The sequence below is a fragment of the Megascapheus bottae genome, chromosome 2 (assembly GCF_031878675.1).
Source record: "Megascapheus bottae isolate mThoBot1 chromosome 2, mThoBot2.hap1, whole genome shotgun sequence".
NCBI classification, from domain to species: Eukaryota; Metazoa; Chordata; class Mammalia; order Rodentia; family Geomyidae; genus Megascapheus; species Megascapheus bottae.
In genome coordinates this window covers 92147689-92157252 of record NC_143510.1, presented here as the reverse complement: position 1 = coordinate 92157252, position 9564 = coordinate 92147689, and positions in this window count along the sequence as shown.

Here is a 9564-nt window from a genome sequence, read left to right as displayed (position 1 = left end):
GAGCACTAGCCTTGAGAAAGCCCAAAGGCAGTGCTCAGGCCCCTCTGGGGACAGAGTTCAGTCCCCAGGACTGGCAAAAAGAAGTAATGGGGATGTCATGGATGTGGGTACTCTTGAACTGAGACCCCGTTTCAATCTAGACCACACCTCTGACTCCCCATCATTGGCACCCTGTGTTTTTCCAGTGCACTGGCTTAGGGATCAAACAACAGGTAGCTGGGCAGCAGTGGCTCACACCTGTGATCCTAGCTAATCAGGAGGCTGAGATTTGATGAAGGAAGTTTGAAGTCAGCCCAGACAGAAAGCCTGTGAGACTCTTATCTCCAATTAACCAGCAAAAGGCCAGAAGTGGAGCTGTGGCGCAAATGGTAGAGAACTAGCCTTAAGTAAAACTCAGGGATAGCACCAAGGCCCTATGTTCAAGCTCCATTACTAGAACCAAAATTAAGAGAAGAGGTAGTAGCCCTTTCCATAGGAAAAGAACAGGTGGCTTTGTCAGGCATCTGCTTCTTGAATGTTGGATTTAACCAGAGGACTCCTTGGCACTTGCACTATGATCACACAGCCTGCTGTGTCACCTGACCACCTATCGGCCTGTCCGTTTCATTTTACCTCCCTGTCTGTAAAGTGTGAAAGAGGCACCACCTTACAAGGTGGTTACACTAAAGGTGAAGTGCTTTGCCAAGTGCATGGCACAGCTCCGGGGATACTGAGAGCCAGAGACCTCAGGCCAATCCTTTTTAGCAAGATAGGACTGCAGGGGAGTAGCCACCTGCTTCTGGAAGAAAGATGGTGGGAAACAGTTGTTTCTTCTCCCCGCCCCCTAGACTTCGTGGCTTGGTCAATCTGAAGTGAGTCTATTCAGCCTGGGAACTGCTGTGAGAAGCAGCCCTTGGGCTTCTTTACTGCCAAGGCCCTGCCCAGGCAGGAGACAAGAGGATAGCATGCTCAAAGATCTCAGATGGTGACAGTGACATGGTGAGGCGTGTTGGGAGGCGTTTCTGAGGTGTAGATGTGAAATCTGAAACTCAGCCGTGGAGAGCACAGATAGGAGCAGGGCAACCTCAGACACACGCTGCACACATCTCACTGTGTTCTCAGCATGCACACCCAAAGGGGAGGAGTCAGCGCTACAGGTGGTTCAGGGAACATTCCAGCAAAACCTCCAAAGCCTAAGGGAGCTGGGATGACGGTATACGAGGTCAGTGCCCGGGCTGGATAGGAACTGGAGCATAAGACCCACGGCCTACTCATGCCCAGACAGGAGCTGTGGCCTGAGAGGGTCAGCAGAGCCCCAGCAGGGGACGGGCACACTGCTGAGCATGATCACCTGACCGTGGAGCTGGTGGCTATGGAAGAAGAATGACTCTGGGACTCTGGTCCTTATGTGCAAGTTGCCCCTTGGTAGCCATGTTGCAGTGAGAGACAAGGACGACAGGAGGCGCTGTGGACCTGTATGTCCACGGCCCCATCCACCTCCAACCTTAGTACCTCAGCCACTGCATGGCCACTCCAACCCATGGGCCGAGAGCCTTATCCTCACATTAAAAGTTCCTTCTCTAGCCCAGCACAACGGTAATTCACATCGTAATCTTAGCTACTCGAGAGGCGGAGATTGGAGGATCCTGGTTCAAAGCTAGCCTGGGCAGGAAAGCCCTGCGATGCTTACCTGCATTTAAACATCAAAAAAACAAGAAGGGGAGCTATGGTTTATGTGGTAGAGCTCTAGCCTTGAGCTAGCCTTGAGTTTAGTGCCTTGAGCTCAGGAGCAGTCCACAGGCCCTAAGTTCAAGCCTCAGGACACACACATACCCATCCCCCCCCACACACAGAAAAGGCCATTCTATTACTCATCCCTGGATACCTTGGTCCAGCTCCCATATCATGGTGTACATGTAGTGTCTGCTCTTTTACTATGAAGTGTTTACCACCCCCCACCTAAGCTCACATCTCCACTAGCTGGATCCCATCCCTGCCCTTTACTCAACACTAGAGGCCCAACTTGCTGCCTCTGCTTCTAAGGATGCCCTCCACCTTCCCCCCAGCCCAGCCACCTCCCCGCCATCACCTAATGACAGCACCACGGCTGGAGTGAGTGGTTCATAAAACCTCTCAGCCTGAATTCTGACCTCCTAGATTGAGCCTCTAACCCTGAGACCTTGGCTGAAGGCCTTCCCCTCTTTGGGCCTCAGTTTCTTCATCTGTACACTGGACAGTGTGGATCTCAGATCTCTAAGTTCTTTTCCAATATCATCATCTGGCTGGAACAATGCTCAGGTTCTAGTGGTTGGAGATGAGCTCGAATCACCAGAGATCACTGACCCCAAGGGGGCCAAGTCAACCAAGCAACCTCCAATACCTGCCAACAAACACGGCCTTCGAGCATGCGCACTTGGCATACATTGACTTGTTTAAATTCAGCGGAGTTGTTTATGGTGAACAATAATCACTGCAGAGATTTTTTTTTTTGCCAGTCCTGGGCTTGAGTTCAGGGCCTGAGCACTGTCCTTGGACTTTCTCAAGGCTAGAGCTCTACCACTTGAGCCTCAGCACCACTTCCAGCTTTTTTCTATGCATGTGGTACTGAGGAATCAAACCTGGGTCTTCATGCATGCTAGGCAAGCACTCTACCACTAGGCCACACTCCCGGCCTCACTGCAGAGATTTTGAGAGGAAAACAAACATGGAACCTCCTCCCTTCCCCATTTCAAGCCCTCTTTAAACATACTTCCACTCCTGTCCCACTCATCTTCCTGATAGCTAGGTGCTGTCTACAGATGAAGAACAGGACATCTAGGTGGGATGGGAAGAGTAGCCCAGGAGACCAGGTACCAGTGGCTCACACCTGTAATCCTAGCTACTCAGGAGACTGAGATCTGAGGACCAGCATTTGAAGCTAGCCTGGGCATAAAAGTCCATGAGATTTTTTTTTCTACAGTCCTGAAATTTGAACTCAGGGCCTCCGCACTGTCATTGGCTACTTTTTACTCAAGGCTAGCACTCTGCCACTTGAGCCACAGTGCCACTTCTGACTTTTTCTGTGTATTTGGTCCGGGAGAATCAAACCCAGGTCTTCATGCATGCTAGACGAGCAAGCTACCATTAGGCCACGCTCCTGGCCCCAAATTTTATTTATTTCATTTTACTTTTTGTATGTGAGTCATGAGGCTTGAACTCAGGGCGCTGTCTCTGAGCTCTGCAGATCAAGGCTAGCACTCTACCACTTTGAGCCACAACACCATTTCCCCATGAGACTTTCTATTTCCAATAAACCACCAAAAGAAGTACAGCTCTGGCTCAAACAATAGAGGGCCAGCTTTGATCAAAAAGTAGGTCAGGCCTTCCCTACAATCCCGCCATACCACCTCTGGGCATTATCCTAAACAGCATGACCCAGGATATTATAAGGACACCTGCTCAGGTATGTTCATCTCTGCACTATTCACAATAGCCAGGCGATAGAAACAATCCAGATGCCCTACTGCAGATGAATGGATACAGAAAATGTGGTATATATACACAATGGAATTCTACATAGCCAACAGACAAGATAAAATAATGGCATTCGCAGGGAAGTGGATGAATCTAGAGCGAATCATGTTGAGTGAGACAAGTCAAGACCTAAGGAACAAAAGGCGCATGGTATCCTTAATATGTGGCTATTAGATCCAAAGAGTACAAGAGCGAGGACTCAATAACTGCATACCCAAAGCTATGGACATGGTAATGGAAGTATAAACATAACTATATAGACATAAAACCCTATGACTCTATAGACATGTCTTATTTCATAAATTAATATGTTTCTATGACATACAAACCCTTAGCCTAATTTTGATTAAGTTCTAAATACTGAGTCCCAGTGATTGTAAATAGAGATTCCCTCCTTGAACACTTGTTTGTTAAACTTGTCATTTAAAATAGGATGTAAAAATCAATGTTAATAAATTATTTAATAAAAAATGAAAAAAAAGTGGGTCAGGGACAGTGCCCAGGCCCTAAGTTCAAGCATCAAGACCAACAAAAATAAAAAACAAAATGGAAGCATCACCAGGAGCTGTGAGTTCATCTAAATCACCACATAGAAGCTGCTCCTTAATTCCACACTGTCCCACCCACAAGAGGCCCACATTAGATCCCCCATATGCCATGGATAATATGTGGACAGTGCTGCTAGGAATGAAGAGAAAGCCTGGGATTGGGTAAAAGAGGGCTGAGCGGAAATTGTCACTGTTCATTATGCGGTGTCCCAACCCTAAGTCACCACATCTCTGTGAGGTCAGTCCCTACCTCTAGAAATCCACTGTAAGGTTACTCACCTCAAAGACGTGATTGGAAAAGCAGAGAAATGCCCAAGGCAGGAGCTACACAACGCAAATTGAAATGGATGGACAGTCAGTCTTGTATGAGGCCAGGAGAGCCCCTGGCCATCTTTCTGGGTAGAACCCTGCCAGGCTGGGGTCTAGATCCTTTGCTTTCAGTCCTGGTTGTTCTGGTACTCTCCAAGTCACTCCCTGCCCAGTCCTCCTCTCCCCCAGTTGGGATCCTTTCTTTCCCCAGGGCTTTCCCAGAGTCCCAATCTTAACACTGGTTGCCAAGAATAAGACTTCCTCTTAAAGGGACACCTAGAGGCTAGCAGCACCTGGCCTCCCTGGGGCAGTCTGGGGGCAGGTTAGGGAAGGATGTAAGCAAGGTATTTAGAAGGCCAGCTTCCTACAAGTCGAAAGCAGGGGTGTAGTCGGCAGACAAGGGAGCTTATTTTTTGCATTTGGACCTTGTCTGGCTTGCCTTGGTCTCAGCCCCACTGAAATATTAGGCACATTTCCTTTCTTCAGCAAGGGAAGAGATTAGCACCTCTCACAGATGCTAAGAAGTGTGAAAATATGTGGTCATATGTCCAGGAAGATGGCCAGACCATCAGAAGGGATCAGTAAATTATTACTATCACTTTCTGTATACTCTCTGCTGCTATTAAAGCTTGAACTCAGGACCTCAAGCTCTAATTCAGCATTTTTTACTCATGCCTGATACACTACCACTTGAGCCACACCTCTATCCCAGTGTTTTGCTGACTAATTTGATACTGGCTTTTCTGCCTAGGCTGGCTTTGCATTGAGACCCTCATATCTCAGTCTTTTTCATACTCTTATCTAGTGGGCCTATATCTCCATTACACCAATGGCAGAACAGAGGCCCAACCAGAGAAATGAGTCAGAACCACACTGCAACAATCCAGTGATCCTCTCAGGACGCCAGGGCCAAACCTAGTCAGAATAAGAAGCAAGCCACTCAAAAGAATTGTGCAGAGGGCCTGGGAGTAGACACCAGAAGTCATCAAACTCAAAATGCTGGGTTAAGAAGATCCAGAGTTCAAGGCCAACTTGGGCTTCGTAGTGAATTTGGGCCTCGTTAAATGGTCAGACACTGTCTCAAAAAAATCCTACACCCAAGCCACGTGACAGTGGCTATACTTCTAGAGATTCCGGTGACACCTGTAACCTAGCAACTCAGGAGGCTGAAGTCTGAAAAATCCCAGTTCAAACCAGCCCAGCAGACAAATCTGAGAGAAAAATGGAAGTGCAGATGTAGCTCAAGAGGTACAATGCCAGCCTGGCACAGAAAAGAAGCTAAGTGAGAGTGTGTCGCCTGAGTTCATGTTCGAGCACCAGCACACACACACACACACACACACACACACACACACAGCTGGAGATGTGGCTCAGCAGTAGAGCATCTGCTTAACAGATCTGAAGCCCTGAATTGAAAGCCTAATACTGACAAAAAAAAAATCTTATATTCACAAAGACAGGATTGTACAATATAAATTAAAGAACTGGGAGCAGACAGCAGTGTCACAGGCATACAGATGCGTGTGTCCTTATATGACCAAAACTGCTGAGGACAAAATTATAGCAATTTATTTTAATGATCTTAATTGGCTTTATTTTTATTCTAGAATTGAGCAGCGTTTCATTCCATAAAATAGAACAAGCATTCCACTGAGCTGAATAGAGGACATTTTTCTTTCTTTAACAAAAAGTTTAATATGAAAATGTACATGACCCAATTTTTCTCTCATTAGTAAAACAAGCCCTTTGGAGAGGGGACATAAAATGCTCTGCTTATCAGCCATTATTTAAATCTGTGCCAAGGCTTCTCACATGATGATTCTAGTTCCAATTTTTTTTTTCCTTTTTGTGCCAGTACTGGGGCTTGAACTTAGATCCTTGCTCTCTTTCTTGCTTGGCTTTTTTTTTTTTAATTCTCAAGGCTGGTATTTTACCACCATACCTCTACTTCCAGTTTTGTTTTGTTTTTTTAATACTGCTTACTTAGAGATAAAAGCCTCTCAGGTTTGTCTGCCTAAGCTGCTTTGAACAGTGATCTTCAGATCACTTCCTAAGTAACGAGGATAGGTGTCAATTATAGCATCCAGCTTATTTGCTCCTCTTACCATCACGTCAGTGTTGTTCTAGGTGCTTGCTCACTAGATGCCATCTCCACCCCCCCCTTCTTCCATCACAAGATTCACAAAGAGCCCAAATCCTCACTAGACCTTGAACATGTCTGCCATCATTTAATTGCAATCAAATCTTTTTTTTTTTTGCCAGTCCTGGGGCTTGAACTCAGGGTTTAACCACTGTCCTTGGGCTTTCTCAAGGCTAGCGCTCTAACACTTGAGCCTCATAACCACTTCCAGCTTCTTCTATGTATGTGGTATTGAGACTCAAACCTGAGTCTCTGTGCATGCGAGGCAAGCACTCTACCACTAGGCCAAAGTCCCAGCCCTTCAATTATATCTTCTTACTCATAGATTTTTCTTAGACCTACTTTTGGTGATATGGGGTTTGAACTCAAGGTCTTATGTTTGCTAGGCAGGTACTTTACCACTTGAGCTGCTTTCCAGACCTTAGTTGTTTGTTTTTGCTTGTGGTGCTGGAGATCAAACCCAGAGCCTGGCACATGCCAGGCCAGTATTTGCTGCTGAGCTAGACCCCAGATCTTCATACTTGTTCTCAGCTTGAGCTGGTGAGCTTTGTTTATAGTGTCTAAGGCATGCTCAGACCAGCTTTGAAATGGAACTTGCAGCCTCCCTCACCCTCCCGAGCTAGATTTCAGGAAGTTTCTTTTCAAGACAGAAAAGGACAGAAGAAAGCTACTCAGAAGGCTGAGATCTGAAGATCACAATGCAAAGTCAGTCTGTGTGGGAAGTCCCTGAGATTCTTATTTCCATTGAACCACCAAAAAGCTGCAAGTGGAGCTGTGACTCAGGTAGAGGACTGGCCTTGAGCAGAAAAAGCTCAGGGATAGGTTAAGGGCTTGTCACACACACACACACACACACACACACACACACTCACACACACACACACAAAAACAAAAAGCAGGCCAGGCTGGTCAACATTTCAAAGTTTCCCTGAAAAATTGGAATAGAACAGAATAATAAAAGATGGAGTGATTAACATTAGGGTATTTCAGGTTATTCTTTTTGTATAAGGATTAATGCTCAATAGCAAAGGGAGCTTCATACTAACTGAAACTGACCTATTTGGGAAATCTGGCTTTTTTTTAATTGGAAGCTTTGATGAATACCTTAGTTTTAGGTTGGTGACATGAAACCAAGATGAGTGATTCCCTGTTGATTGCTTGCTTTGAAATGCTGGGGATTGAACCCAAGACCTTATACATGCTAGGCAATCAGTCTACCACTGACCTACATTCTCAGCTCTCTATTTCAAGCTTTATTTAGCATGACCTGCTGGGGCTCAGTCCGAAACCACCATGTTCCCCTGTTATTTTTATTTCACGTCGCCAAAGTACATCATAAATGTAAAAGGCAAGGATGGTAGAAACCACAAAAAGGCCCAACAGGTATTCCTTCAGCTAAGGGGCTATACCTGGGAGCCAGGAAGAAAACTCGGGAGGGTCTTTGCCTCTGGCCTGCGTAGAAGGCAGAAATGGAGAATGCTGGAAAAGAAACTAAGCTGCACTTAGCAGCTTAGCAAAAAAGGAAAAGCTCCGCCGGGAGTTTGGCCTAGTGGTAGAGTGCTTGCCTAGCATGCATGAAGACCTGGGTTCAATTCCTAGGTACCACATATATAGAAAAAGAAGCCAGAAATGGTGCTGAGGCTCAAGTGGTAGAGCTCTAGCCTTGAGAAAGTCCAAGGACAGTGTTCAGACCCTGAGTTCAAGTCCAGGACTGGCAAAAAAAAAAAAAAAAGGAAAAGCTTTGAAACTCACCATCTCAAGACACTGAGATGTTCTGCTACTTTTCCTTTACAAAAATGGGGCCACTGGGCTGGGAATGTGGTTTAGTGATAGAGTGCTTGCCTAGCATTCACAAAGCCCTCAGTACCACATAAGCAGAAAAGGCTAGAAGTGGCACTATGACTCACGTGGTAGGATGCTTGCCTTGAACACAGAGAGGCTCAGGGACAGCACGCAGGCCCTAAGTTTCAAGCCTAGAACTATGGGGGGGAAAAGGCACTAAGTGGATTGTGGCTCTAAGCAAGCCCAGGTGGGAAAGCCCATGAGACTCTTATCTCCAGTTAACCAACAAAAAGCCTGAAGTGGAGCTGTTAGCTACTCTTGTGCACAAAAGGGACAGCACCCAGACCCTGAGTTCAAGTCCCAAGACTGGCACACCCTCAAAAAAATGCCTTCTCCATGTTTATTCTACCATGCAGATTTTCATGGCTTTATGGTATTTCAAAGTGTAGATAAATCTTAGAAATGTTACAGGAAGGAAGTGATGCTGGGGCTTAAGTGACAGAGTTCTAGCCTTGAGCTGAAGAGCTTAGGAACAGGCCCAGAGTTCAAACCCCATGACCGACAAAAAAAAGCTACAAGAAGCTAAGTACTTGTGGTTCACATCTTTAATCCAAGCTATTCAAGAGACAGATCTGAGGATTGAGGTTCATTGCCAGCCCAGGCAGACAAATGTAAAACACTCTTACTTCCAAGCCAATAGAAAAAAAAAAGCAGGAAACAGAGGCTTGGCTCAAGTGGTAGAGCAAAAGAGCTAAGACACAGGGACCAGAACCTGAGTTCCATGTCCGAGTACTGGCACACACAAAAGCTTCACCAGACCTTGTGGTACACACCTATATTCCAGAACTCAGGAGGCTGCAGCACTGGATCTTGACTTTGAGGTCATCTGGGGCTCTATGGAGAGACTCCGTGTCTAAATAAATAAATTGAAAAAGTTGACAGAGAATTAAACGCAACAAAAAAATCAAAATAATAAAAGAAAATGTAACCATTCTTTCCCTTTCTGTCAGTCATGGGGTTCGAAGTAGGTATTGTGCCTGCGCTTTTTTGCTGAAGGCTAAGCATGTGTACACTTTTGTTTGCTTGTTTGTTGTCCCATGTGCTGGGGACTGAACTCAGGGTTTTGCACACACTAGGCCAGCGCCCAGCACAGAGCGGGGTTTTCTAAGTAGACAGAATGACACCAGAAGGAATAAAGGAGTCAAGAAAAGCCACCTGCCCAAGTCCAGAGCCTGCGCAGAGGCCGCCAGGAGATTTCTGAAAGCTCAAGATAGTAGGGCAAAGGGATCGCCC